At 39.0% G+C, this 26,384-nt stretch overlaps 5 non-coding genes across 5 annotated transcripts; all 5 read left to right on the top strand.

Moving 5' to 3' along the window:
• Positions 1-82, top strand: TRNAL-UAG (transfer RNA leucine (anticodon UAG)). The gene has a single exon. It is a non-coding gene; the product is annotated as a tRNA-Leu (tRNA).
• Positions 83-2,919: 2,837 nt separating this feature from the next.
• Positions 2,920-3,001, top strand: TRNAL-AAG (transfer RNA leucine (anticodon AAG)). Its single transcript has one exon. It is a non-coding gene; the product is annotated as a tRNA-Leu (tRNA).
• A 7,260-nt stretch (positions 3,002-10,261) lies between these two features.
• On the top strand, positions 10,262-10,343 carry TRNAL-UAG (transfer RNA leucine (anticodon UAG)). Its single transcript has one exon. It is a non-coding gene; the product is annotated as a tRNA-Leu (tRNA).
• A 10,137-nt stretch (positions 10,344-20,480) lies between these two features.
• TRNAL-AAG (transfer RNA leucine (anticodon AAG)) lies at positions 20,481-20,562 on the top strand. The gene has a single exon. It is a non-coding gene; the product is annotated as a tRNA-Leu (tRNA).
• A 1,378-nt stretch (positions 20,563-21,940) lies between these two features.
• TRNAL-AAG (transfer RNA leucine (anticodon AAG)) lies at positions 21,941-22,022 on the top strand. Its single transcript has one exon. It is a non-coding gene; the product is annotated as a tRNA-Leu (tRNA).
• The last annotated feature ends 4,362 nt before the right edge of the window (positions 22,023-26,384 follow it).

Genomic DNA, 26,384 nt, shown 5'->3' with positions numbered 1-26,384 from the left:
GGTAGCGTGGCCGAGCGGTTTAAGGCGCTGGATTTAGGCTCCAGTCTCTCTGGAGGCGTGGGTTCAAATCCCACCGCTGCCATTATTTATTTGGATCAAATTTTTACCAAAAATTAGGAAACGGTTGAGGAAGTAAAGGGGGTTGAGAACTTAGGAGGCAGCGATCATAGTATCCTATAATTTTGAACTATAAAAGGAGGAAAACCTGCGAAAACTGAGATTTTAAGATTGGACTGTAGAAAGACAGTTTTTAATGGACTCAGTAAAAAGGAAGGAAAGGTAGGATGTTCTAAAGGAAAGAAATGTCCAGGAAAGATGGGAGATTTTGCTAAATTAAATTCTCACTGCACAATCAGTAACAATCCCGAAAAGAAGGAAGAATGGAAAGCATTTATTGAGACCAGGATGGCTGAATACTGAACTTAAAAGCTTGCTGAAAAGGAGCAAAGAAATGATTATCAAATGGAAAGAAGGGTTCATATCTAAAGAAGAATATAATGCTGTCTACAGGGAAAGCTGGGCTAGAGTTAGAAGAGCTAAAGCCAGTAATGAATTGAGGCTTGCAAGAGAGACCAAAAGCAATAAGAAAGGATTTTGGAAGTAAGTCAAAAGTTAAAGAAAAGCCAAAGATGCTATAGGATTTTTAAAAGATGGAAAGGGTAATGTGGTAAATAATGATGTTGAGAAGACTGAACTTTTAAATTCCTATTTGGCTTCTCTGTTCTCTAAGGAAGCAAATGTAGCATCAAGTGATCTTCACTGTGCTGTAGAAGAAAAGGAACACGTGAAAAAGTCATACGTATGAATACTGCATATGAGTGTTCATGTTAGCTTTAGGCATCAGAATTAATTACATAATTTACCATCTATGTTACATCCATGTCAGTTCAATCAATGATCAACCATTCTCAAAATTTGCCAAAATCAATCTTGGTCAAATGAGGTCTAACTGCTAGCTCATATTCCTGCTGCCTTTATAGGATTATCAATACAGGATGAGCAGAGCGATTAGCAAACATAAACAGAGCCATGCTGCTTCTGCTGCTTTCCAGTAAGTCACCCTAGTGATGAACTCATAGCTACACTGCTCTGCACTGCTGTATATTGTCTTACTTGCTGCTGCTTCTGATTATCTGTTACGTACAGGCAGGTGTGTAGGAATCCTTCATGTTTGAGTGTCCTGTATGTGGGAAATCATAGCAAGTAATCTATACCACCTAATTCAGTTATATCTAAAAATTAGCGGATGAGCCAACAGAGGAAAGATTAGGTAAATATCTGGATACAAGTCATTTGTTTTGCAAAATGGTGCCCCAGAGTCAATGTACAAACAAATCCCTGATAATTACGTTGCTCATGCATAATAACATTTTTATTTTTGTCTAATTAGATATACAATGTTTTCTGCCACTTATATCATTAGCAAATATCTGATTTAAATAAGTTTGAGCATCCGTATGAGGTAGCGTGGCCGAGCGATCTAAGGCGCTGGATTAAGGCTCCAGTCTCTGTGGAGGCGTGGGTTCAAATCCCATCGCAGCCATTATTTATTTGGATCTAATTTTTACCAAAAAGTAGGAAACAGTTGAGGAAGTAAAGGGGATTGAGAATTTAGGAGGCAGCGTTAATTCTATCCTATACTTTTGAACTGCAAAAGTTGGAAAACCTGTGAAAACTAAGATTTAAAGATTGGACTGTAGAAAGGCAGTTTTTAATGGACTCAGTAAAAAGGAAGGAAATGTAGAATGTTATAAAGGAAAGAAATGTCCAGAAAGGATGGGAGATTTTGCTAAATTAAATTCTCACTGCACAATCAGTAACAATCCCGAAAAGAAGGAAGAATGGAAAGCATTTATGGAGACCAGGATGGCTAAATACTGAACTTAAAAGCTTGCTAAAAAGGAGCAAAGATATGAATATCAAATGAAAAGAAGGGTTCATATCTAAAGAATATAATGCTGTCTGCAGGGAAAGCTGGGCTAGCATTAGAAGAGCTAGAGCCAGTAATGAAGTGAGGCTTGCAAGAGAGACCAAAGGCAATAAGAAAGGTTTTTGGAAGTAAGTCAAAAGTTAAAGAAAAGCCAAAGATGCTATAGGATTTTTAAAGGATGAAAAGGGTAAAGTGGTCAATAATGATGTTGAGAAAACTGAACTTTTAAATTCCTATTTTGCTTCTGTGTTCTCTAAGAAAGCAAATGTAGCATCAAGTGATCTTCACTGTGCTGTAGAAGAAAAGGAACATGTGAGCAAGTCATACATAAGAATACGGCATATGAATAGTCATGTTGGCTTTAGGCATCAGAATTAATTACATAATTTACCATCTATGTTACATCGATGTCAGTTCAATCAGTGATCAACGATTCTCAAAATTTGCCAAAATCAATCTTGGTCAAATGAAGTCTAACTGCTAGTTCATATCCCTGCTGCCTTTTTAGGATTATCAATACAGGATGAGCAGAGTGATTAGCAAACATAAACAGAGCCATGCTGCTTCTGCTGCTTTCCAGTAAGTCACCCTAGAGATGAACTCATAGCTACACTGCTCTGCACTGCTGTATAATGTCTTCCTTGCTGCTGCTTCTGATTATCTGTTACGTACAGGCAGGGGTGTAGGAAGCCTTCATGTTTGAGTGTCCTGTATGTGGGAGATCATAGCAAGTAATCTATACCACCTAATTCAGTGATATCTAAAAATTAGTGGTTGAGCCAACAGAGGAAAGATTAGTTAAATATCTGGATACAAGTAATATGTTTTGCAAAATGGTGCCCCAGAGTCAATGTACAAACAAATCCCTGATAATTACGTTGCTCATGCATAATAACATTTTTATTTTTGTCTAATTAGATATACAATGTTTTCTGCCACTTATATCATTAGCAAATATCTGATTTAAATAAGTTTGAGCATCCGTATGAGGTAGCGTGGCCGAGCGGTCTAAGGCGCTGGATTAAGGCTCCAGTCTCTCTGGAGGCGTGGGTTCAAATCCCACCACTGCCATTTTTTATTTGGATCTAATTTTTACCAAAAATTAGGAAACAGTTGAGGAAGTAAAGGGGATTGAGAATTTAGGAGGCAGCGATAATTCTATCCTATACTTTTGAACTACAAAAGGTGGAAAACCTGCGAAAACTGAGATTTTAAGATTGGACTGTAGAAAGGCAGTTTTTAATGGACTCAGTAAAAAGGAAGGAAAGGTAGAATGTTCTAAAGGAAAGAAATGTCCAGGAAGGATGGGAGATTTCGCTAAATAAAATTCTCACTGCACAATCAGTAACAATTAGAGATGAGCGGTGTTCGACTAGAACTGTTCGCCAATCTCAAATTCGAGCTGTTTTGTGCGGTGTTCGAGTTGTTCGACGAACCCGAACGATTTGCAAAAAATTCGGCTGTTCGAGGTTATGTTCGATAACTGTTCGTGCACCAAAAGCGTGTCCTGCATATCTGGCGCTATTTAGAGCACCAATCATGCAGGGATTGCCTGCCACTCACTGTAATGCCACAGCCATGGTGGTTGTGGCATTACAGTGATTGCCCAAATCGATGGGAACAGTGCCAACAGTGAAACATGAAAAGCCGGCAATTCAGCAGCGGCATACACCTGTACCCGACAATTTAGAACCGAAAGAATAGAGCTTCACACATAGATTAGATAGATATAAACATGTCAGTCACACATATATACGAAGTACAGTGAAAGTGCTGCTTACTGTACTTGTCATTTAGCGTAAAGGATTTATCAAAAAAAATAATAGTGTTTTCAGGCACCGTCTCTTTAAAAAAGCCGGCCGGCAATTCAGCAGCGGTACCCGACAATTTAGAATAGAAGGAATAGAGAATCACACATAGATTAGATAGATAGAAACATGTCAGTCACATATATAAGAAGTGCAGTGACAGTGTTGATTACTGTACTTGTCATTTAGTGTAAAGGATTTATTTAAAAAAATAATAGTGTTTTCATGCACTGTCTCTTTAAAAAAGCCGGCCGGCAATTCAGCAGCGGTACCCGACAATTTATAACAGACAGAATAGAGCTTCACACATAGATTAGATAGATAGAAACATGTCAGTCACATATATATGAAGTACAGTGATAGTGTTGGTTACTGTACTTGTCATTTAGTATTAAAATAAAGGATTTATTATTAAAAAAATTGGCGTGGGGTTCCCCTTAATTTTAGGCTCTAGCGGAGGTTAAGCAGACGGCTGGGGCAGATGTTTGAAGCCTGGGAAGGGGGTAATACCCACGGAGCTTCCCAGGCTACTAATATCAGCCCCCAGCTGAATACATAGCCTTTACTAGCTATTAAAATGGGGGACCACCCAAAAAAAATGACGTGGGGTCCCCCCTAATTTAATAGCTAGCAAAGGCTAGGCAGACAGCTGGGGGCTGATATTAATAGCCCAGGAAGGGAGCCATGAATATTGGCCCCCTCCCAGGCTAGAAACACCAGCCGTCAGCCGCCCCAGAAATGGCGCATTCATAGGATGCGCCAATTCTGGCACTTAGCCTCGCTCTTCCACGCTGCCCTGGTGCGGTGGCAGGGGGTAATAGGGTTGGGGTTGATGTCAGCTTATAATGCCAGCTGACATCAAGCCCAGGTTAGTAATGGAGAGGCGTCTATAAGACACCCCCATTACTAACCCCATAGTCAAAGTTAAAAAAAACACAAACACCCAGAATAAAGTCCTTTAATTGAAATAAAGACACAATCCTTTATTGTTCTAAATTAAACCATACTTACCGTCACGCCCATTCCAGCTGAAGCCAACGATCTCCTGCAATAAAAGAAAAATAATAAAGCAACCTCATCCTTACCTTTCCATGGTTCCCACGACAGCTTCAGCTCTGCTACATCGAGATGACAGGCTGGACCGCAGCAGAACGCTGCCATCCAGCCTCTCATTCCGCAGACACTGAGAAGCGCAGGCTTGCTTGCGCTGCTCAGCGTCTCTCTGTGACGACATCCAGATGAGCCGAGTTCATGTCCAATGAACTCATCTCACCTCATGCACGTCACTGACAGCGTGGGAAAATTCTCAAGCTGAAGCGGTGAGTGCAGGAGAATTCTCCCACGCTGTCAGTGACGTGCATAAGGTGAGCTCATGTCCAATGAACTCAGCTCACCTCCTGCACGTCACTGACAGCGTGGGAGAATTCTCCTGCACTCAGCGCTTCAGCGTGAGAATTCTCCCGCTGAAGCGCTGAGTGCAGGAGAATTGTCCCACGCTGTCAGTGACGTGCATAAGGTGAGCTCATGTCAAATGAACTCTGCTCACCTCCTGCACGTCACTGACAGCGTGGGAGAATTCTCCTGCACTCAGCGCTTCAGTGTGAGAATTCTCCCACGCTGAAGCGCTGAGTGCAGGAGAATTTTCCCACGCTGTCAGTGACGTGCATGAGGTGAGCCGAGTTCATTGGACATTAACTCGGCTCATCTGGATGCCCTCACAGAGAGACACTGTGGAGCGCAAGCAAGCCTGCGCTTCTCAGTGTCTGCGGGATGACAGGCTGGATGGCAGCGTTCTGCTGCGGTCCAGCCTGTCATCTCGATGTAGCAGAGCTGAAGCTGTCATGGGAACCATGGAAAGGTAAGGATGATGTTGCTTTATTATTTTTCTTTTATTTCAGGAGATCGTTGGCTTCAGCTGGAATGGGCGTGATGGTAAGTATGGTTTAATTTAGAACAATAAAGAATTGTGTGTTTATTTCAATTAAAGGACTTTTTTCTGGGTGTTGTGTTTTTTTTAAATACTTTACTAGAAATTCATGGTGGTCATGTCTAATATTGGCGTGACCCCATGAATTTCGGGCTTAGGGCCAGCTGATAATGCCAAGCTGGCCCTAACCCCTTTATTACCCAGTGAGCCACCGCATCAGGGCCCTGGATGAGTTGGGTACAGCGCCAGAAGATGGCGCTTCTATGAACGCGCCATTTTCCGGGGTGGCTGCGGACTGCAATTTGCAGCGGGGGTGGCCCAGAAAGCTTGGGCCTCCCTGCGCTGCAGATTCCAGCCCCCAGCTGCCTAGTTGTACCTGGCTGGACACAAAAACAGGGCGAAGCCCCACGTCAATTTTCTTTAAATTATTTCATGAAATAATTAAGAAAAAAAGGGCTTCCCTATATTGTTGTGTCCGGCCAGGTACAAATAGGCAGCTGGTGGTTGGGGGCAGCCCGTTCCTGCCTGCTGTACCTGGCTGGACACAAATATAGTGCGAAGCCCCACGTCAATTTTTTTTAAATTATTTCATGAATTTCCTGAAATAATTTAAAAAAATTGAAGTGGGGCTTCGCACTATATTTGTGTCCAGCCAGGTACAGCAGGCAGGAACGGGCTGCCCCCATACACCAGCTGCCTATTTGTACCTGGCCGGACACAACAATATAGTGAAGCCCTTTTTTTCTTAATTATTTCATGAATTTCATGAAATAATTAAAAAAAATTGAAGTGGGGCTTCGCACTATATTTGTGTCCAGCCAGGTACAGCAGGCAGGAACGGGCTGCCCCCATCCACCAGCTGCCTATTTGTACCTGGCCGGACACAACAATATAGGGAAGCCCTTTTTTTCTTAATTATTTCATGAATTTCATGAAATAATTAAAAAAAAAGTACGTGGGGCTTCGCCCTATTTTTGTGTCCAGCCAGGTACAACTAGGCAGCTGGGGGCTGGAATCTGCAGCGCAGGGAGGCCCAAGCTTTCTGGGCCCCCCCCCGCTACAAATTGCAGTCCGCAGCCACCCCGGAAAATGGCGCGTTCATAGAAGCGCCATCTTCTGGCGCTGTACCCAACTCATCCAGGGCCCTGGTGCGGTGGCTCACTGGGTAATAAAGGGGTTAGGGCCAGCTTGGTATTATCAGCTGGCCCCAAGCCCAAAATTCATGGGGTCACGCCAGTATTAGACATGACCGCCATGAATTTCTAGTAAAGTATTTAAAAAAAACACAACACCCAGAATAAAGTCCTTTAATTGAAATAAAGACACAATTCTTTATTGTTCTAAATTAAACCATACTTACCATCACACCCATTCCAGCTGAAGCCAACGATCTCCTGCAATAAAAGTAAAATAATAAACCAACCTCATCCTTACCTTTCCATGGTTCCCACGACAGCTTCAGCTCTGCTACATCGAGATGACTGGCTGGACCGCAGCAGAACGCTGCCATCCAGTCTGTCATCCCGCAGACACTGAGAAGCGCAGGCATGCTTGCGCTCCTCACTGTCTCGCTGTGACGGCATCCAGATGAGCCGAGGTCATGTCCAATGAACTCGGCTCACCTCATGCACGTCACTGACAGCGTGGGAAAATTCTCACGCTGAAGTGCTGAGTGCAGGAGAATTCTCCCACGCTGTCAGTGATGTGCATGAGGTGAGCTCATGTATGAACTCAGCTCACCTCCTGCACATCACTGACAGCGTGGGAAAATTCTCCTGCAATCAGCGCTTCAGCGTGAGAATTTTCCCACGCTGTCAGTGACGTGCATGAGGTGAGCCGAGTTCATTGGACATGAACTCGGCTCATCTGGATGTCGTCACAGAGAGACGCTGAGCAGCGCAAGCAAGCCTGCGCTTCTCAGTGTCTGCGGGATGACAGGCTGGATGGCAGCGTTCTGCTGCGGTCCAGTCTGTCATCTCGATGTAGCAGAGCTGAAGCTGTCGTGGGAACCATGGAAAGGTAAGGATGAGGTTGCTTTATTATTTTTCTTTTATTGCAGGAGATCGTTGGCTTCAGCTGGAATGGGCGTGATGGTAAGTATGGTTTAATTTAGAACAATAAAGGATTGTGTCTTTATTTCAATTAAAGGACTTTATTCTGGGTGTTTGTGTTTTTTTTAACTTTGACTATGGGGTGAGTAATGGGGGTGTCTTATAGACGCCTCTCCATTACTAACCTGGGCTTGATGTCAGCTGGCATTATAAGCTGACATCAACCCCAACCCTATTACCCCCTGCCACCGCACCAGGGCAGCGTGGAAGAGCGAGGCTAAGTGCCAGAATTGGCGCATCCTATGAATGCGCCATTTCTGGGGCGGCTGACGGCTGGTGTTTCTAGCCTGGGAGGGGGCCAATATTCATGGCTCCCTTCCTGGGCTATTAATATCAGCCCCCAGCTGTCTGCCTAGCCTTTGCTAGCTATTAAATTAGGGGGGACCCCACGTCATTTTTTTTGGGCGGTCCCCCATTTTAATAGCTAGTAAAGGCTATGTATTCAGCTGGAGCTGATATTAGTAGCCTGGGAAGCTCCGTGGGTATTACCCCCTTCCCAGGCTTCAAACATCTGCCCCAGCCGTCTGCTTAACCTCCGCTAGAGCCTAAAATTAAGGGGAACCCCACGCCAATTTTTTTAATAATAAATCCTTTATTTTAATACTAAATGACAAGTACAGTAACCAACACTATCACTGTACTTCATATATATGTGACTGACATGTTTCTATCTATCTAATCTATGTGTGATGCTCTATCTTTCTGTTCTAAATTGTCGGGTACCGCTGCTGAATTGCCGGCCGGCTTTTTTAAAGAGACAGTGCATGAAAACACTATTATTTTTTTAAATAAATCCTTTACACTAAATGACAAGTACAGTAAGCAACACTATCACTGTACTTATTATATATGTGACTGACATGTTTCTATCTATCTAATCTATGTGTGAAGCTCTATTCTTTCTGTTCTAAATTGTCGGGTACAGATGCTGAATTGCCGGCCGGCTTTTTTAAAGAGACGGTGCATGAAAACACTAATATTTTTTTTGATAAATCCTTTACACTAAATGACAAGTACAGTAAGCAACACTGTCACTGTGCTTCTTATATGTGTGACTGACATGTTTCTATCTATCTAATCTATGTGTGATGCTCTATTCCTTCTTGTCTAAATTGTCGGGTACCGGTGTATGCCGCTGCTGAATTTGCCGGCCGGCTTTTTTAAAGAGAGTGTCTTCTGAGCAGTTTGTCAGCTTTTGGACACCTTTGCAGGTGTTTTCTATGTGTTTCTATGTGTTTTTGTTTGCCTGCCATTGGTTTTAACGGTGTTCGACGGTGTCCTAAGGTGTTCGACGAACAGTTCGACGAACAGTTCCTCGAACATCCCGGTGTTCGACGAACCGAACCGAACCCGAACACTACGGGGGTGGCTCAACACTAGTAACAATCCCGAAAAGAAGGAACAATGGAAAGCATTTATGGAGACCAGGATGGCTGAATACTGAACTTAAAAGCTTGCTAAAAAGGAACAAAGAAATGAATATTAAGTGAAAAGAAGGGTTCATATCTAAAGAAGAATATAATGCTGTCTGCATGGAAAGCTGGGCTAGCGTTAGAAGAGCTAAAGCCAGTAATGAATTGAGGCTTGCAAGAGAGACCAAAAGCAATAAGAAAGGATTTTGGAAGTAAGTCAAAAGTTAAAGAAAAGCCAAAGATGCTATAGGATTTTTAAAGGATTAAAATGGTAAAGTGGTCAATAATGATGTTGAGAAGACTGAACTTTTAAATTCCTGTTTTGCTTCTGTGTTCTCTAAGAAAGCAAATGTAACATCAAGTGATCTTCACTGTGCTGTAGAAGAAAAGGAACATGTAAGCAAGTCATACGTATGAATACGGCATATGAATAGTCATGTTGGCTTTAGGCATCAGAATTAACTACATAATTTACCATCTATGTTACATCCATGTCAGTTCAATCAATGATCAACCATTCTCAAAATTTGCCAAAATCAATCTTGGTCAAAAGAAGTCTAACTGCTAGCTCATATCCCTGCTGCCTTTTTAGGATTATCAATACAGGATGAGTAGAGTGATTAGCAAACATAAACAGAGCCATGCTGCTTCTGCTGCTTTCCAGTAAGTCACCCTAGTGATGGATTCATAGCTACACTGCTCTGCACTGCTGTATAATGTCTTCCTTGCTGCTGCTTCTGATTATCTGTTACATACACGCAGGGGTGTAGGAATCCTTCATGTTTGAGGGTCCTGTATATGGGAGATCATAGCAAGTAATCTATACCATCTAATTCAGTGATATCTAAAAATTAGCGGATGAGCCAACAGAGGAAAGATTAGTTAAATATCTGGATACAAGTCATATGTTTTGTAAAATTGTGTCCCAGAGTCAATGTACAAACAATTCCCTGATAATTATGTTGCTGTTGCATAATAACATTTGTCTTTTTGTCATATTGGATATAAAATATTTTCTGCCACTTACATCAAAAGCAACCTACTGATATAAATAACTGTAAACATATGTAAGAGGTAGCGTGGCCGAGCGGTCTAAGGCGCTGGATTTAGGCTCCAGTCTCTCTGGAGGCGTGGGTTCAAATCCCACCGCTGCCATTATTTATTTGGATCAAATTTTTACCAAAAATTAGGAAACGGTTGAGGAAGTAAAGGGGGTTGAGAACTTAGGAGGCAGCGATCATAGTATCCTATAATTTTGAACTACAAAAGGAGGAAAACCTGCGAAAACTGAGATTTTAAGATTGGACTGTAGAAAGACAGTTTTTAATGGACTCAGTAAAAAGTAAGGAAAGGTAGGATGTTCTAAAGGAAAGAAATGTCCAGGAAAGATGGGAGATTTTGCTAAATTAAATTCTCACTGCACAATCAGTAACAATCCCGAAAAGAAGGAAGAATGGAAAGCATTTATTGAGACCAGGATGGCTGAATACTGAACTTAAAAGCTTGCTGAAAAGGAGCAAAGAAATGATTATCAAATGGAAAGAAGGGTTCATATCTAAAGAAGAATATAATGCTGTCTACAGGGAAAGCTGGGCTAGAGTTAGAAGAGCTAAAGCCAGTAATGAATTGAGGCTTGCAAGAGAGACCAAAAGCAATAAGAAAGGATTTTGGAAGTAAGTCAAAAGTTAAAGAAAAGCCAAAGATGCTATAGGATTTTTAAAAGATGAAAAGGGTAATGTGGTCAATAATGATGTTGAGAAAACTGAACTTTTAAATTCCTATTTTGCTTCTGTGTTCTCTAAGAAATCAATTGTAACATCAAGTGATCTTCACTGTGCTGTAGAAGAAAAGGAACATGTGAGCAAGTCATCCGTATGAATACGGCATATGAATAGTCATGTTGGCTTTAGGCATCAGAATTAACTACATAATTTACCATCTATGTTACATCCATGTCAGTTCAATCAATGATCAACCATTCTCAAAATTTGCCAAAATCAATCTTGGTCAAAAGAAGTCTAACTGCTAGCTCATATCCCTGCTGCCTTTTTATGATTATCAATACAGGATGAGTAGAGTGATTAGCAAACATAAACAGAGCCATGCTGCTTCTGCTGCTTTCCAGTAAGTCACCCTAGTGATGGATTCATAGCTACACTGCTCTGCACTGCTGTATAATGTCCTCCTTGCTGCTGCTTCTGATTATCTGTTACGTACAGGCAGGGGTGTAGGAATCCTTCATGTTTGAGGGTCCTGTATATGGGAGATCATAGCAAGTAATCTATACCATCTAATTCAGTGATATCTAAAAATTAGCGGATGAGCCAACAGAGGAAAGATTAGTTAAATATCTGGATACAAGTCATATGTTTTGTAAAATGGTGTCCCAGAGTCAATGTACAAACAATTCCCTGATAATTACGTTGCTGTTGCATAATAACATTTGTCTTTTTGTATTATTGGATATAAAATATTTTCTGCCACTTACATCAAAAGCAAACTTTTGATATAAATAACCTTAAACATATGTAAGAGGTAGCGTGGCTGAGCGGTCCAAGGTGCTAGATTTAGGCTCCAGTCTCTCTGGAGGTGTGGGTTCAAATCCAAACACTGCTATTATTTATTTGGATTTAATTTTTACCAAAAATTAGGAAACGGTTGAGGAAGTAAAGGGGGTTGAGAACTTAGGAGGCAGCGATAATGCTATCCTATAATTTTGAACTACAAAAGGAGGAAAACCTGCGAAAACTGAGATTTTAAGATTGGACTGTAGAAAGGCAGTTTTTAATGGACTCAGTAAAAAGGAAGGAAAGGTAGGATGTTCAAAAGGAAAGAAATGTCCAGGAAGGATTGGAGATTTTGCTAAATTTAATTCTCACTGCTCAATCAGTAACAATCCCGAAAAGAAGGAAGAATGGAAAGCATTTATTGAGACCAGGATGGCTGAATACTGAACTTAAAAGCTTGCTAAAAAGGAACAAAGAAATGAGTATCAAATAGAAAGAAGGGCTCATATCTAAAGTAGAATATAATGCTGTCTGCAGGGAAAGCTGGGCTAGCGTTAGAAGAGCTAAAGCCAGTAATTAATTGAGGCTTGCAAGAGAGACCAAAAGTAATAAGAAAGGATTTTGGAAGTAAGTCAAAAGTTAAAGAAAAGCCAAAGATGCTATAGGATTTTTAAAAGATGAAAAGGGTAATGTGGTCAATAATGATGTTGAGAAGACTGAACTTTTAAATTCCTATTTAGCTTCTCTGTTCTCTAAGAAAGCAAATGTAACATCAAGTGATCTTCACTGTGCTGTAGAAGAAAAGGAACATGTGAAAAAGTCATACGTATGAATACTGCATATGAGTGGTCATGTTAGCTTTAGGCATCAGAATTAATTACATAATTCACCATCTATGTTACATCCATGTCAGTTCAATCAATGATCAACCATTCTCAAAATTTGTCAAAATCAATCTTGGTCAAATGAAGTCTAACTGCTAGCTCATATCCCTGCTGCCTTTTTAGGATTATCAATACAGGATGAGTAGAGTGATTAGCAAACATAAACAGAGCCATGCTGCTTCTGCTGCTTTCCAGTATGTCACCCTAGTGATGAATTCATAGCTACACTGCTCTGCAATGCTGTATAATGTCTTCCTTGCTGCTTCTGATTATATGTTACGTAGAGGCAGGGGTGTAGGAATCCTTCATGTTTGAGTGTCCTGTATATGGGAGATCATAGCAAGTAATCTATACCACCTAATTCAGTGATATCTAAAAATTGGCGGATGAGCCAACAGAGGAAAGATTAGTTAAATATCTGGATACAAGTTATATGTTTTGTAAAATGGTGCCCCAAAGTCAATGTACAAACAATTCCCTGATAATTACGTTGCTGTTGCATAATAACATTTGTCTTTTTGTCATATTGGATATAAAATATTTTCTGCCACTTACATCAAAAGCAAACTACTCATATAAATAACTGTAAACATATGTTACAGGTAGCGTGGCCGAGCGGTCTAAGGCGCTGGAATTAGGCTCCAGTCTCTCTGGAGGCGTGGGTTCAAATCCTACAGCTGCCATTATTTATTTGGATCAAATTTTTACCAAAAATTAGGAAACGGTTGAGGAAGTAAAGGGGGTTGAGAACTTAGGAGGCAGCGATCATAGTATCCTATAATTTTGAACTACAAAAGGAGGAAAACCTGCGAAAACTGAGATTTTAAGATTGGACTGTAGAAAGACAGTTTTTAATGGACTCAGTAAAAAGTAAGGAAAGGTAGGACGTTCTAAAGGAAAGAGATGTCCAGGAAAGATGGGAGATTTTGCTAAATTAAATTCTCACTGCACAATCAGTAACAATCCCGAAAAGAAGGAAGAATGGAAAGCATTTATTGAGACCAGGATGGCTGAATACTGAACTTAAAAGCTTGCTGAAAAGGAGCAAAGAAATGATTATCAAATAGAAAGAAGGGTTCATATCTAAAGAAGAATATAATGCTGTCTGCAGGGAAAGCTGGGCTAGAGTTAGAAGAGCTAAAGCCAGTAATGAATTGAGGCTTGCAAGAGAGACCAAAAGCAATAAGAAAGGATTTTGGAAGTAAGTCAAAAGTTAAAGAAAAGCCAAAGATGCTATAAGATTTTTAAAAGATGAAAAGGGTAATGTGGTCAATAATGATGTTGAGAAGACTGAACTTTTAAATTCCTATTTGGCTTCTCTGTTCTCTAAGAAAGCAAATGTAGCATCAAGTGATCTTCACTGTGCTGTAGAAGAAAAGGAACACGTGAAAAAGTCATACGTATGAATACTGCATATGAGTGTTCATGTTAGCTTTAGGCATCAGAATTAATTACATAATTTACCATCTATGTTACATCCATGTCAGTTCAATCAATGATCAACCATTCTCAAAATTTGCCAAAATCAATCTTGGTCAAATGAGGTCTAACTGCTAGCTCATATCCCTGCTGCCTTTTTAGGATTATCAATACAGGATGAGCAGAGCGATTAGCAAACATAAACAGAGCCATGCTGCTTCTCCTGCTTTCCAGTAAGTCACCCTAGTGATGAACTCATAGCTACACTGCTCTGCACTGCTGTATATTGTCTTACTTGCTGCTGCTTCTGATGATCTGTTACGTACAGGCAGGTATGTAGGAATCCTTCATGTTTGAGTGTCCTGTATGTGGGAGATCATAGCAAGTAATCTATACCACCTAATTCAGTTATATCTAAAAATTAGCGGATGAGCCAACAGAGGAAAGATTAGTTAAATATCTGGATACAAGTCATATGTTTTGCAAAATGGTGCCCCTGAGTCAATGTAAAAACAAATCCCTGATAACTACGTTGCTCATGCATAATAACATTTGTATTTTTGTCTAATTAGATATACAATGTTTTCTGCCACTTATATCATTAGCAAATTTCTGATTTAAATAAGTTTGATCATCCGTATGAGGTACCGTGGCCGAGTGGTCTAATGCGCTGGATTAAGGCTTCAGTCTCTGTGGAGACGTGGGTTCAAATCCCATCGCGGCCATTATTTATTTGGATCTAATTTTTACCAAAAATTAGGAAACAGTTGAGGAAGTAAAGGGGATTGAGAATTTAGGAGGCAGCGTTAATTCTATCCTATACTTTTGAACTGCAAAAGTTGGAAAACCTGTGAAAACTAAGATTTAAAGATTGGACTGTAGAAAGGCAGTTTTTAATGGACTCAGTAAAAAGGAAGGAAAGGTAGAATGTTATAAAGGAAAGAAATGTCCAGAAAGGATGGGAGATTTTGCTAAATTAAATTCTCACTGCACAATCAGTAACAATCCCGAAAAGAAGGAAGAATGGAAAGCATTTATGGAGACCAGGATGGCTAAATACTGAACTTAAAAGCTTGATAAAAAGGAGCAAAGATATGAATATCAAATGAAAAGAAGGGTTCATATCTAAAGAATATAATGCTGTCTGCAGGGAAAGCTGGGCTAGCATTAGAAGAGCTAGAGCCAGTAATGAAGTGAGGCTTGCAAGAGAGACCAAAGGCAATAAGAAAGGTTTTTGGAAGTAAGTCAAAAGTTAAAGAAAAGCCAAAGATGCTATAGGATTTTTAAAGGATGAAAAGGGTAAAGTGGTCAATAATGATGTTGAGAAAACTGAACTTTTAAATTCCTATTTTGCTTCTGTGTTCTCTAAGAAAGCAAATGTAGCATCAAGTGATCTTCACTGTGCTGTAGAAGAAAAGGAACATGTGAGCAAGTCATACATAAGAATACGGCATATGAATAGTCATGTTGGCTTTAGGCATCAGAATTAATTACATAATTTACCATCTATGTTACATCGATGTCAGTTCAATCAGTGATCAACGATTCTCAAAATTTGCCAAAATCAATCTTGGTCAAATGAAGTCTAACTGCTAGTTCATATCCCTGCTGCCTTTTTAGGATTATCAATACAGGATGAGCAGAGTGATTAGCAAACATAAACAGAGACATGCTGCTTCTGCTGCTTTCCAGTAAGTCACCCTAGAGATGAACTCATAGCTACACTGCTCTGCACTGCTGTATAATGTCTTCCTTGCTGCTGCTTCTGATTATCTGTTACGTACAGGCAGGGGTGTAGGAAGACTTCATGTTTGAGTGTCCTGTATGTGGGAGATCATAGCAAGTAATCTATACCACCTAATTCAGTTATATCTAAAAATTAGCGGATGAGCCAACAGAGGAAAGATTAGGTAAATATATGGATACAAGTCATATGTTTTGCAAAATGGTGCCCCAGAGTCAATGTAAAAACAAATCCCTGATAACTACGTTGCTCATGCATAATAACATTTGTATTTTTGTCTAATTAGATATACAATGTTTTCTGCCACTTATATCATTAGCAAATTTCTGATTTAAATAAGTTTGATCATCCGTATGAGGTACTGTGGCTGAGCGGTCTAAGGCGCTGGATTAAGGCTCCAGTCTCTGTGGAGGCGTGGGTTAAAATCCCGTCGCAGCCATTATTTATTTGGATCTAATTTTTACCAAAAATTAGGAAACAGTTGAGGAAGTAAAGGGGATTGAGAATTTAGGAGGCAGCGTTAATTCTATCCTCTACTTTTGAACTGCAAAAGTTGGAAAACCTGTGAAAACTAAGATTTAAAGATTGGACTGTAGAAAGGCAGTTTTTAATGGACTCAGTAAAAAGGAAGGAAAGGTAGAATGTTATAAAGGAAAGAAATGTCTAGAAAGGATGGGAGATTTTGCTAAATTAAATTCTCACTGCACAATCAGTAACAATCCCGAAAAGAAGGAAGAATGGAAAGCATTTATGGAGACAAGGATGGCTAAATACTGAACTTAAAAGCTTGCTAAAAAGGAGCAAAGATATGAATATCAAATGAAAAGAAGGGTTCATATCTAAAGAATATAATGCTGTCTGCAGGGAAAGCTGGGCTAGCATTAGAAGAGCTAGAGCCAGTAATGAAGTGAGGCTTGCAAGAGAGACCAAAGGCAATAAGAAAGGTTTTTGGAAGTAAGTCAAAAGTTAAAGAAAAGCCAATGATGCTATAGGTTTTTAAAAGGATGAAAAGGGTAAAGTGGTCAATAATGATGTTGAGAAAACTGAACTTTTAAATTCCTATTTTGCTTCTGTGTTCTCTAAGAAATCAAATGTAACATCAAGTGATCTTCACTGTGCTGTAGAAGAAAAGGAACATGTGAGCAAGTCATACGTATGAATACGGCATATGAATAGTCATGTTGGCTTTAGGCATCAGAATTAACTACATAATTTACCATCTATGTTACATCCATGTCAGTTCAATCAATGATCAACCATTCTCAAAATTTGCCAAAATCAATCTTGGTCAAAAGAAGTCTAACTGCTAGCTCATATCCCTGCTGCCTTTTTAGGATTATCAATACAGGATGAGTAGAGTGATTAGCAAACATAAACAGAGCCATGCTGCTTCTGCTGCTTTCCAGTAAGTCACCCTAGTGATGGATTCATAGCTACACTGCTCTGCACTGCTGTATAATGTCCTCCTTGCTGCTGCTTCTGATTATCTGTTACGTACAGGCAGGGGTGTAGGAATCCTTCATGTTTGAGGGTCCTGTATATGGGAGATCATAGCAAGTAATCTATACCATCTAATTCAGTGATATCTAAAAATTAGCGGATGAGCCAACAGAGGAAAGATTAGTTAAATATCTGGATACAAGTCATATGTTTTGTAAAATGGTGTCCCAGAGTCAATGTACAAACAATTCCCTGATAATTACGTTGCTGTTGCATAATAACATTTGTCTTTTTGTATTATTGGATATAAAATATTTTCTGCCACTTACATCAAAAGCAAACTTTTGATATAAATAACCTTAAACATATGTAAGAGGTAGCGTGGCTGAGCGGTCCAAGGTGCTAGATTTAGGCTCCAGTCTCTCTGGAGGTGTGGGTTCAAATCCAAACACTGCTATTATTTATTTGGATCTAATTTTTACCAAAAATTAGGAAACGGTTGAGGAAGTAAAGGGGGTTGAGAACTTAGGAGGCAGCGATAATGCTATCCTATAATTTTGAACTACAAAAGGAGGAAAACCTGCGAAAACTGAGATTTTAAGATTGGACTGTAGAAAGGCAGTTTTTAATGGACTCAGTAAAAAGGAAGGAAAGGTAGGATGTTCTAAAGGAAAGAAATGTCCAGGAAGGATGGGAGATTTTGCTAAATTTAATTCTCACTGCTCAATCAGTAACAATCCCGAAAAGAAGGAAGAATGGAAAGCATTTATTGAGACCAGGATGGCTGAATACTGAACTTAAAAGCTTGCTAAAAAGGAACAAAGAAATTAGTATCAAATAGAAAGAAGGGTTCATATCTAAAGTAGAATATAATGCTGTCTGCAGGGAAAGCTGGGCTAGCGTTAGAAGAGCTAAAGCCAGTAATGAATTGAGGCTTGCAAGAGAGACCAAAAGTAATAAGAAAGGATTTTGGAAGTAAGTCAAAAGTTAAAGAAAAGCCAAAGATGCTATAGGATTTTTAAAAGATGAAAAGGGTAATGTGGTCAATAATGATGTTGAGAAGACTGAACTTTTAAATTCCTATTTAGCTTCTCTGTTCTCTAAGAAAGCAAATGTAATATCAAGTGATCTTCACTGTGCTGTAGAAGAAAAGGAACATGTGAAAAAGTCATACGTATGAATACTGCATATGAGTGGTCATGTTAGCTTTAGGCATCAGAATTAATTACATAATTTACCATCTATGTTACATCCATGTCAGTTCAATCAATGATCAACCATTCTCAAAATTTGTCAAAATCAATCTTGGTCAAATGAAGTCTAACTGCTAGCTCATATCCCTGCAGCCTTTTTTAGGATTATCAATACAGGATGAGCAGAGTGATTAGCAAACATACACAGAGCCATGCTGCCTCTGCTGCTTTCCAATAAGTCACCCTAGTGATGAACTCATAGCTACATTGCTCTGCACTGCTGTATAATGTCTTCCTTGCTGCTGCTTCTGATTATCTATTACATACAGGCAGGGGTGTAGGAATCCTTCATGTTTGAGTGTCCTGTATATGGGAGATCATAGCAAGTAATCTATACCACCTGATACAGAGATATCTAAAAATTAGCGGATGAGCCAAAAGAGGAAAGATTAGTTAAATATCTGGATACAAGTCATATGTTTTGTAAAATGGTGCCCCAGAGTCAATGTACAAACAAATCCCTGATAACTATGTTGCTCATGCATAATAACATTTGTATTTTTGTCTAATTAGTTATGCAATGTTTTACGCAACTTATATCATTAGCAAATTTCTGATTTAAATAAGATTGAGCATCCGTATGAGGTAGCGTGGCCGAGCTGTCTAAGGCACTGGATTAAGGCTTCAGTCTCTATGGAGGCATGGGGTCAGATCCCACTGCTGCCATTATTTATTTGGATCCAATTTTTACCAAAAAATAGGAAACGGTTGAGGAAGTAAAGGGGATTGAGAACTTAGGAGGCAGCGATCATGCTATCCTATAATTTTGAACTACAAAAGGAGGAAAACCTGCGAAAACTGAGATTTTAAGATTGGACTGTAGAAAGGCAGTTTTTAATGGACTCAGTAAAAAGGAAGGAAAAGTAGGATGTTCTAAAGGAAAGAAATGTCCAGGAAGGATGGGAGATTTTGCTAAATTAAATTCTCACTGCACAATCAGTAACAATCCCAAAAAGAAGGAAGAATGGAAAGCATTTATGGAGACCAGGATGGCTGAATACTGAACTTAAAAGCTTGCTAAAAAGGAACAAAGAAATGAATATCAAATGAAAAGAAGGGTTCATATCTAAAGAAGAATATAATGCTGTCTGCAGGGAAAGGTGGGCTAGCGTTAGAAGAGCTAAAGCCAGTAATGAAGTGAGACTTGCAAGAGAGACCAAAAGCAATAAGAAAGGATTTTGGAAGTAAGTCAAAAGTTAAAGAAAAGCCAAAGATGCTATAGGATTTTTAAAGGATGAAAAGGGTAAAGAGGTCAACAATGATGTTGAGAAGACTGAACTTTTAAATTCCTGTTTTGCTTCTGTGTTCTCTAAGAAAGCAAATGTAACATCAAGTGATCTTCACTGTGCTGTAGAAGAAAAGGAACATGTGAGCAAGTCATACGTATGAATACGGCATATGAATAGTCATGTTGGCTTTAGGCATCAGAATTAATTACATAATTTACCATCTATGTTACATCGATGTCAGTTCAATCAATGATCAACGATTCTCAAAATTTGCCAAAATCAATCTTGGTCAAATGAAGTCTAACTGCTAGCTCATATCCCTGCTGCCTTTTTAGGATTATCAATACAGGATGAGCAGAGTGATTAGCAAACATAAACAGAGCCATGCTGCTTCTGCTGCTTTCCAGTAAGTCACCCTAGTGATGGATTCATAGCTACACTGCTCTGCACTGCTGTATAATGTCTTCCTTGCTGCTGCTTCTGATTATCTGTTACGTACAGGCAGGGGTGTAGGAATCCTTCATGTTTGAGTGTCCTGTATGTGGGAGATCATAGCAAGTAATCTATACCACCTAATTCAGTGATATCTAAAAATTAGCGGTTGAGCCAACAGAGGAAAGATTAGTTAAATATCTGGATACAAGTCATATGTTTTGCAAAATGGTGCCCCAGAGTCAATGTACAAACAAATCCCTGATAATTACGTTGCTCATTCATAATAACATTTATATTTTTGTCTAATTAGATATACAATGTTTTCTGCCACTTATATCATGAGCAAATATCTGATTTAAATAAGTTTGAACATCCGTATGAGGTAGCGTGGCCGAGCGGTCTAAGGCGCTGGATTAAGGCTCCAGTCTCTCTGGAGGCGTGGGTTCAAATTCCACCACTGCCATTATTTATATGGATCTAATTTTTACCAAAAATTAGGAAACAGTTGAGGAATTAAAGGGGATTGAGAATTTAGGAGACAGCGGTAATTCTATCCTATACTTTTGAACTACAAAAGGTGGAAAACCTGTGAAAACTGAGATTTTAAGATTGGACTGTAGAAAGGCAGTTTTTAATGGACTCAGTAAAAAGGAAGGAAAGGTAGAATGTTCTAAAGGAAAGAAATGTCCAGGAAGGATGGGAGATTTTGCTAAATTAAATTCTCACTGCACAATCAGTAACAATCCCGAAAAGAAGGAAGAATGGAAAGCATTTATGGAGACCAGGATGGCTGAATACTGAACTTAAAAGCTTGCTAAAAAGGAACAAAGAAATGAATATCAAGTGAAAAAAGGGTTCATATCTAAAGAAGAATATAATGCTGTCTGCAGGGAAAGCTGGGCTAGCGTTAGAAGAGCTAAAGCCAGTAATGAATTGAGGCTTGCAAGAGAGACCAAAAGCAATAAGAAAGGATTTTGGAAGTAAGTCAAAAGTTAAAGAAAAGCCAAAGATGCTATAGGATTTTTAAAGGATGAAAAGGGTAAAGTGGTCAATAATGATGTTGAGAAGACTGAACTTTTAAATTCCTGTTTTGCTTCTGTGTTCTCTAAGAAAGCAAATGTAACATCAAGTGATCTTCACTGTGCTGTAGAAGAAAAGGAACATGTGAGCAAGTCATACGTATGAATATGGCATATGAATAGTCATGTTGGCTTTAGGCATCAGAATTAACTACATAATTTACCATCTATATTACATCCATGTCAGTTCAATCAATGATCAACCATTCTCAGAATTTGCCAAAATCAATCTTGGTCAAAAGAAGTCTAACTGCTAGCTCATATCCCTGCTGCCTTTTTAGGATTATCAATACAGGATGAGTAGAGTGATTAGCAAACATAAACAGAGCCATGCTGCTTCTGCTGCTTTCCAGTAAGTCACCCTAGTGATGAACTCATAGCTACATTGCTCTGCACTGCTGTATAATGTCTTCCTTGCTGCTCCTTCTGATTATCTGTTACGTACAGGCAGGGGTGTAGGAATCCTTCATGTTTGAGGGTCCTGTATATGGGAGATCATAGCAAGTAATCTATACCACCTAATTCAGTGATATCTAAAAATTAGCGGATGAGCCAACAGAGGAAAGATTAGTTAAATATCTGGATACAAGTCATATGTTTTGTAAAATGGTGCCCCAGAGTCAATGTACAAACAAATCCCTGATAACTGCGTTGCTCATGCGTAATAACATTTGTATTTTTGTCTAATTAGTTATACAATGTTTTCCGCAACTTATATCATTAGCAAATTTCTGATTTAAATAAGTTTGAACATCCGTATGAGGTAGCGTGGCCGAGCAGTCTAAGGCGCTGGATTAAGGTTCCAGTTTCTCTGGATGTGTGGGTTCAAATCCCACCGCTGCCATTATTTATTTGGATCTAATTTTTACCAAAAATTAGCAAACAGTTGAGGAAGTATAGGGGGTTGAGAATTTAGGAGGCAGCGGTAATTTTATCCTATACTTTTGAACTACAAAAGGTGGAAAACCTGCGAAAACTGAGATTTTAAGATTGGACTGTAGAAAGGCAGTTTTTAATGGACTCAGTAAAAAGGAAGGTAAGGTAGAATGTTCTAAAGGAAAGAAATGTCCAGGAAGGATGGGAGATTTTGCTAAATTAAATTCTCACTGCACAATCAGCAACAATCCCGAAAAGAAGGAAGAATGGAAAGCATTTATGGAGACCAGGATGGCTGACTACTGAACTTAAAAGATTGCTAAAAAGGAACAAAGAAATGAATATCAAGTGAAAAAAGGGTTCATATCTAAAGAAGAATATAATGCTGTCTGCAGGGAAAGCTGGGCTAGCGTTAGAAGAGCTAAAGCCAGTAATGAATTGAGGCTTGCAAGAGAGACCAAAAGCAATAAGAAAGGATTTTGGAAGTACGTCAAAAGTTAAAGAAAAGCCAAAGATGCTATAGGATTTTTAAAGGATGAAAAGGGTAAAGTGGTCAATAATGATGTTGAGAAGACTGAACTTTTAAATTCCTGTTATGCTTCTGTTTTCTCTAAGAAAGCAAATGTAACATCAAGTGATCTTCACTGTGCTGTAGAAGAAAAGGAACATGTGAGCAAGTCATACATATGAATACGGCATATGAATAGTCATGTTGGCTTTAGGCATCAGAATTAATTACATAATTTACCATCTATGTTACATCGATGTCAGTTCAATCAATGATCAACGATTCTCAAAATTTGCCAAAATCAATCTTGGTCAAATGAAGTCTAACTGCTAGCTCATATCCCTGCTGCCTTTTTAGGATTATCAATACAGGATGAGCAGAGTGATTAGCAAACATAAACAAAGCCATGCTGCTTCTGCTGCTTTCCAGTAAGTCACCCTAGTGATGGATTCATAGCTACACTGCTCTGCACTGCTGTATAATGTCTTCCTTGCTGCTGCTTCTGATTATCTGTTACGTACAGGCAGGGGTGTAGGAATCCTTCATGTTTGAGTGTCCTGTATGTGGGAGATCATAGCAAGTAATCTATACCACCTAATTCAGTGATATCTAAAAATTAGCGGTTGAGCCAACAGAGAAAAGATTAGTTAAATATCTGGATACAAGTCATATGTTTTGCAAAATGGTGCCCCAGAGTCAATGTACAAACAAATCCCTGATAATTACGTTGCTCATGCATAATAACATTTGTATTTTTGTCTAATTAGTTATACAATGTTTTCCGCAACTTATGTCATTAGCAAATTTCTGATTTAAATAAGTTTGAACATCTGTATGAGGTAGCGTGGTCGAGCGGTCTAAGGTGCTGGATTAAGGCTCCAGTCTCTCTGGAGGTGAGGGTTCAAATCCCACTGCTGTCATAATTTATTTGGATCTAATTTTTACCAAAAATTAGGAAACAGTTGAGGAAGTATAGGGGGTTGAGAATTTAGGAGGCAGCGGTAATTTTATCCTATACTTTTGAACTACAAAAGGTGGAAAACCTGCGAAAACTGAGATTTTAAGATTGGACTGTGAAAAGGCAGTTTTTAATGGACTCAGTAAAAAGGAAGGAAAAGTAGGATGTTCTAAAGGAAAGAAATGTCCAGGAAGGATGGGAGATTTTGCTAAATTAAATTCTCACTGCACAATCAGTAAGAATCCCAAAAAGAAGGAAGAATGGAAAGCATTTATGGAGACCAGGATGGCTGAATACTGAACTTAAAAGCTTGCTAAAAAAGGAACAAAGAAATGAATATCAAATGAAAAGAAGGGTTCATATCTAAAGAAGAATATAATGCTGTCTGCAGGGAAAGGTGGGCTAGCATTAGAAGAGCTAAAGCTGGTAATGAAGTGAGGCTTGCAAGAGAGACCAAAAGCAATAAGAAAGGATTTTGGAAGTAAGTCAAAAGTTAAAGAAAAGCCAAAGATGCTATAGGATTTTTAAAGGATGAAAAGGGTAAAGTGGTCAATAATGATGTTGAGAAGACTGAACTTTTAAATTCCTGTTTTGCTTCTGTGTTCTCTAAGAAAGCAAATGTAACATCAAGTGATCTTCACTGTGCTGTAGAAGAAAAGGAACATGTGAGCAAGTCATACGTATGAATACGGCATATGAATAGTCATGTTGGCTTTAGGCATCAGAATTAACTACATAATTTACCATCTATGTTACATCCATGTCAGTTCAATCAATGATCAACCATTCTCAAAATTTGCCAAAATCAATCTTGGTCAAAAGAAGTCTAACTGCTAGCTCATATCCCTGCTGCCTTTTTAGGATTATCAAAACAGGATAAGTAGAGTGATTAGCAAACATAAACAGAGCCATGCTGCTTCTGCTGCTTTCCAGTAAGTCACCCTAGTGATGGATTCATAGCTACCCTGCTCTGCACTGCTGTATAATGTCTTCCTTGCTGCTGCTTCTGATTACCTGTTACGTACAGGCAGGGGTGTAGGAATCCTTCATGTTTGAGGGTCCTGTATATGGGAGATCATAGCAAGTAATCTATACCACCTAATTCAGTGATATCTAAAAATTAGCGGATGAGCCAACAGAAGAAAGATTAGTTAAATATCTGGATACAAGTCATATGTTTTGTAAAATGGTGCCCCAGAGTCAATGTACAAACAAATCCCTGATAACTACGTTGCTCATGCATAATAACATTTGTATTTTTGTCTAAATAGTTATACAATGTTTTCTGCAACTTATATCATTAGCAAATTTCTGATTTAAATAAGTTTGAAAATCCGTATGAGGTAGCGTGGCCGAGCGGTCTAAGGTGCTCGATTAAGGCTCCAGTCTCTCTGGAGGCATGGGTTCAAATCTCACTGCTGCCATTATTTATTTGCATCTAATTTTTACCAAAAAATTAGGAAACAGTTGAGTAAGTAAAGGGGATAGAGAATTTAGGAGGCAGCGATAATTCTATCCTAAACTTTTGAACTACAAAAGTTGGAAATCCTGCGAAAACTGAGATTTTAAGATTGGACTGTATAAAGGCAGTTTTTAATGGACTCAGTAAAAAGGAAGGAAAGGTAGGATGTTCTAAAGGAAAGAAATGTCCAGGAAGGATGGGAGATTTTGCTAAATTTATTTCTCACTGCACAATCAGTAACAATCCCGAAAAAAAGGAAGAATGGAAAGCATTTATGGAGACCAGGATGGCTGAATACTGAACTTAAAAGCTTGCTAAAAAGGAAAAAAGAAATGAGTATCAAATGGAAAGAAGGGTTCATATCTAAAGAAGAATATAATGCTGTCTGCAGGGAAAGCTGGGCTAGCGTTAGAAGAGCTAAAGCCAGTAATGAAGTGAGGCTTGCAAGAGAGACCAAAAGCAATAATAAAGGATTTTGGAAGTAAATCAAAATTTAAAGAAAAGCCAAAGATGCTATAGGATTTTTAAAGGATGAAAAGGGTAAAGTGGTCAATACTGATGTTGTGAAGACTGAACTTTTAAATTCCTGTTTTGCTTCTGTGATCTCTAAGAAAGCAAATGTAACATCAAGTGATCTTCACTGTGCTGTAGAAGAAAAGGAACATGTGAGCAAGTTATATGTATGAATACGGCATACGAATAGTCATGTTGGCTTTAGGCATCAGAATTAATTACATAATTTACCATCTATGTTACATCCATTTGAGTTCAATGAATGATCAACCATTCTGAAAATTTGCCAAAATCAATCTTGGTCAAAAGAAGTCTAACTGCTAGCTCATATCCCTGCTGCCTTTTTAGGATTATCAATACAGGATGAGTATAGTGATTAGCAAACATAAACAGAGCCATGCTGCTTCTACTGCTTTCCAGTAAGTCACCCAAGTGATGGATTCATAGCTACACTGCTCTGCACTGCTGTATAATGTCTTCCTTGCTGCTGCTTCTGATTATTTGTTACGTACAGGCAGGGGTGTAGGAATCCTTCATGTTTGAGTGTCCTGTATATGGGAGATCATAGCAAGTAATCTATACCACCTAATTCAGTGATATCTAAAAATTAGGGGATGAGACAACAGAGGAAAGATTAGTTAAATATCTGGATAGAAGTCATATGTTTTGTAAAATGGTGCCCCAGAGTCAATGTACAAACAATTCCCTGATAATTACGTTGCTGTTGCATAATAACATTTGTCTTTTTGTCTTATTGGATATAAAATATTTTCTGCCACTTGCATCAAAAGCAAACTTCTGATATAAATAACTTTAAACTTCTGTTAGAGGTAGTGTTGCTGATCGGTCTAAGGCTCTGGATTTAGGCTCCCGTCTCTCTGGAGGCATG

Source organism: Phyllobates terribilis, unplaced genomic scaffold, assembly GCF_046119375.1.
Source record: "Phyllobates terribilis strain yellow unplaced genomic scaffold, ASM4611937v1 Scaffold_11__3_contigs__length_659146591, whole genome shotgun sequence".
Classification (NCBI taxonomy): domain Eukaryota; kingdom Metazoa; phylum Chordata; class Amphibia; order Anura; family Dendrobatidae; genus Phyllobates; species Phyllobates terribilis.
The sequence above is the reverse complement of the archived record's forward strand: the minus strand, read 5'-3'. Positions and strand labels throughout refer to the sequence as shown.